The following is a 4954-nucleotide window of genomic DNA, read 5'->3' on the forward strand; positions in this document are numbered from 1 at the left end:
TGTGTCCGTGAAGACTTGATATTCATGCGAGGAATATGAAGCTTGAAGACTTTTGTTTTCATAGTTTTTTTCTCTCTTTCTTGAGTCATAGGAAACACCGTACTGTTAAATGGGGTCGAGGAAATACTAAGGAAAAATTCCCATGTGATGCTCAACTCAAAATCCTACACCTACCAATCCCTTCGAGTGAAGCCATTGGAAATCTCATACAGTTCAGTCAATTTCTTCAGTGACAGAGACAAAGTTCTTCTGGTCTCTGAGGAATTTTTCCTGACTGAGGAGTTATGAATTCGCTAATGCGGATTGTCTACACAGTGAGGAACATGGTAGCCCTGAGGATTTTGCTACTCAAAATTCCGACCGTTGTTGTGCTATGCGTCAGCTGTCCCAAAATATCTATCCACCTAACGGTCATATCATTCGAGGGCATTTATGTCTTATCATGTCGGGCTGCTCCCTAGGCTATAAATAGCCGCCCCCTACAACCACTAGCTGGTTGGCTGCTCCGAGAGAAACCGACACTTATCATTTGAGAGCAACCCATCCTCCGAGGACTTTGAGCGAAAATCATCAAGTGAGGAAAAACCAAAAACCCAAAACCGAAACACCTACAAACCCCAAGTGATTGAGCATCACTGAAGAGATTGATCCTGAGTGGATCTGACGCTTGTTACCTTTGAAGACTGTGCTTCTTCCAGACGGTTAGGCGTCATGGTCTAGAGCATCCAAGAGGAATTGTGGATCACCGGGTGACCAAGTTTGTGAAGGTTTGGAAGTCGCCTGAAGACTTACCACGAGTGATTGGACGAGGTCTGTGTGACCTTAGTTCAAGGAGAATACGGTGAGGACTGGGTGTCTTGGACTAAGTGTCCTTGACTGGGTGTCCGGGACTGTGTGTCCTCGAGTTTAAATACTCAGCCGCTCCAACCAGACGTACAACTGAGACAGCAGTTGGAACTGGTCTACCAAATCATTGTCTTCACCAAGCTTACTGGTTCTATTTCCTCAACTCTTTCATTTCCTCATAACTGTGTTGTATGTTTGTTCATATCTATGTTTGAAGACTTTAACTAAAGACTTTCTCAATTTCCTCAGTTCAATTTCTTCAGTCTGTTTGTCTTCATCCTGTGTTATCCTGTGATTACGCTTCCTGTACTCTGTGCCTGTCTTCATTTCATCATGATGACTATGCTTGTATTCTGTTGTGTTTACTTTTGAGTACTTATTCCGCTGCTAGTAGTTCTTCGCTAAGGAATTTCCTTACCGGCAAATTCCTCAATGAAGAATTTCATATAAATCGCCTATTCACCCCCCCCTCTAGTCGATATAACGCACTTTCAATTGGTATCAGAGCAAGGTACTCCCTTGTTCTGTGTGATTTTAGTTTAACCGCCTGGAGTTTTAGTTATGTCGACCGCAGGTATGACGAAGGTGACATGCCCCATCTTTGACGGTCAAGAGTATCCCAAGTGGAAGGCCATGATGAAGAAACGCCTCATGGCGATGAACAGCGAGTTGTGGACCGTCACTGAGATTGGCCTGACTGATTTGTGCAAGATGGCGGATGCTGATGACATTCACAAGTATACTCTTCTCAACCTCACGGCGAAGGATGTCATCTGCTCCAGCCTGTCACAAAATTAGTTCAGGAACATCATGATCGAGATGCATGACGTACCAGAGTGTTCGGGCTTTATTTGCCGTACTGTGGGGCGCGAAAGCCCCTGGTGAAACAAAATGTACCAGAGTGTACGTGTGTAATGAGTAATAAATACAAAGGTAGGGAAAAAGGGAAAATTAAGTAATGAGCTGACGCTACCATTTATTTACCATTGTAATGTGATTACTACGTCGAGGCGTACTTGTACAAGTAATGCAATAAGCAAGTAAGTCTATTTAACATGCCATGACCAAGAGCGAGCTGCGTGCGGGTATGTAAAACAGGTATAGCAATCGTTAGCAGAGACCATCTGGGGATTCCCTTGTACGCCGAAGCTCCTTGCCTCCTTAGTGTATCCGACGAACTGGTTGTTAGGAGAGACCTTGAAAAGAGAAAAACCTGAAATGAAAAGGGAGAGTAAAAGTATTCTAATCCTAGGGTCGGTCGAGCCGCACTATGGATTGCGGGCTAGCTATGCCTCCATCAATGCCCATGGAATTTTGAGTGTGTAGTTATGTACGCGCGGTACGAATGCTGCCATTTGATTGGGACTGGGACGAAGGCCAAATTGCTAGTTAAGCTCTTGATGAGATGGGTTGTCTTGCTGCAGGATAGTCCGGACTCTCTTAATGGTGCCCGGGGGCTCGGCCGCCGAATTAAGGTTCTGCTAGAAAAGGCCGCGTTGTACTTCTGCTGCTGAGGCCGTGGTATGCTCCTCGGAACGGAGGGAGCGTTCCGTATTTCCATTGACTATTATGACGCCACGTTGTCCGGGCATTGAGCCTGTACAGCGGGCCTCTACGCCTAGTATGACTCCTTTAAAGGCAGTCCTTGTGGGCTCGACCCATGATGGGTTAATGCCCATTTTGCACGTTGTATCCTGATAGAGCAGATTGAGGCTGCTGCCACCGTCCATGAGGACTCGCGTCAGGTGGAATCCATCAATGATTGGGTCTAGGACTAGTGCGGATGATCCGCCATGCTGGATACTGGTCGGATGATCCCGACGATCAAAAGTGACCGGGCACGATGACCATGGATTGAATTTTTTTGCGACTGGCTCTATCGCATAGACGTCCCTGAGTGCGCGCTTGCGCTCTCTCTTGGGGATGTGTGTAGCATATATCATGTTCACCGTTTTGACCTGAGGAGGAAACTTCTTCTGTCCCCCTGTGTTTGGCCGCAGGGGTTCCTCGTCATCTTCCTCGCTCTGCGATCCCTTTTCCTTGTTTTCGGCATTTAACTTGCCGGCTTGCTTAAAGACCCAGCAATCTCTATTGTTGTGGTTGGGCGGTTTGTCTGGGGTGCCATGGATTTGGCACGGATGGTCGAGTATGTGGTCTATGTTGGATGATCCCTGATTGTTTCTTTTATAAGGCTTTTTCCGTTGACCGGTCTTGGAGCCGCTGAATCCGGCATTGATAGTAGTGACATCGATGTTGTCATCATTGCTTCGCCGTTTGTGTTTGCTGCGTCGGAGCTTGCCGTTGCGGTTCTTAACCTCGGAGGGGCCTGCCTCGCTGGTTGTGTTTCTGCTACAAGCCAACCAACTATCGTCACCCGTGCAAAAGTGGGTCATGAGTGCCGTGAGGGCTGCCATAGATTTCGGCTTTTCTTGGCCGAGGTGGCGGGCGAGCCATTCGTCGCAGATGCTATGTTTAAAGGCCGCTAGGGCTTCGGCATCCGGACAGTCGACGATCTGGTTCTTTTTGGTTAGGAACCTAGTCCAAAATTTCCTGGCTGACTCTCCAGGTTGTTGGACTATGTGGCTTAAATCATCGGCGTCTGGTGGCCAGACATATGTGCCTTGGAAGTTGTCGAGGAAGGCTTCTACCAAGTCCTCCCAGCTGCCGATGGAATTTTCAGGCAAGCTATTTAACCAGTGCCGAGCTGGCCCTTTGAGCTTTAGTGGGAGGTATTTGATAGTGTGGAGGTCATCTCCACGGGCCATGTGGATATGGAGAATCAAATCCTCGATCCATACCGCGGGGTCGGTTGTTCCGTCGTATGACTCAATATTAATGGGTTTGAACCCTTCGCGGAATTCATGATCCATTACTTCATCGGTGAAGCAAAGAGGGTGTGCGGCGCCTCTATATCGGGCCGCGTTGCGATGTAGCTCCGATGGAGTCCGTCTGCGGTTGTCGGCTCGGGTGTGACTAGGTTTGTCACATACGAATAGGTAGCCATCATCACATGTCGAGGAACGTCCTCGTGATGCGTCCATTTTGCATCATGCTTTTATATCGATATTTATTGCATTATGGGCTGTTATTACACATTATGTCACAATACTTATGCCTATTCTCTCTTATTTTACAAGGTTTACATAAAGAGGGAGAATGCCGGCAGCTGGGATCATGGGCTGGAAAAGAAGCAAATATTAGAGACCTATTCTGCACAACTCCAAAAGTCCTAAAACTTCACGGAAGACGTTTTTAGAATATATAAAAAATACTCAGTGGAAGAAATTCACCAGGGGGCCACACCCTGCCCATGAGGGTGGGGGCGTGCCCTACCTCCCTGGGCGCGCCCCTACCTCGTGGGCCCCCTGGTGGCCCTCCGGTGGCCATCTTCTGCTATATGAAGTCTTTCGATGGAAAAAAATCATAAGCCATCTTCTCGGACGAAACTCCGCCGCCACGAGGCGGAACCTTGGCGGAACCAATCTAGGGCTCTGGCGGAGCTGTTCTGCCGGGGAAACTTCCCTCCCGGAGGGGGAAATCACCGCCATCGTCATCACCAACGCTCCTCTCATCGGGAGAGGGCAATCTCCATCAACATCTTCATCAGCACCATCTCCTCTCAAAACCCTAGTTCATCTCTTGTATCCAATTCTTGTCTCCAAGTCCGGGATTGGTGCTAGTAGTGTTAATTACTCCTTGTAGTTGATGCTAGTTGGTTTATTTGGTGGAATATCATATGTTCAGATCCTATATGCATATTAATACCCCTCTGATTATGAACATGTTTATGCTTTGTGAGTAGTTACTTTTGTTCCTGAGGACATGGGAGAAGTCTTGCTATTAATAGTCATGTGAATTTGGTATTCGTTCGATATTTTGATGAGATGTATGTTGTCTCTCCTCTAGTGGTGTTATGTGAACGTCGACTACATGGCACTTCACCATTATTTGGGCCTAGAGGAAGGCATTGGGAAGTAATAAGTAGATGATGGGTTGCTAGAGTGACAGAAGCTTAAACCCTAGTTTATGCGTTGCTTCGTAAGGGGCTGATTTGGATCCATATGTTTCATGCTATGGTTAGGTTTACCTTAATACGTTTGTTGTAGTT

Source organism: Triticum urartu, chromosome 3 (assembly GCF_003073215.2).
Source record: "Triticum urartu cultivar G1812 chromosome 3, Tu2.1, whole genome shotgun sequence".
Taxonomy (NCBI): domain Eukaryota; kingdom Viridiplantae; phylum Streptophyta; class Magnoliopsida; order Poales; family Poaceae; genus Triticum; species Triticum urartu.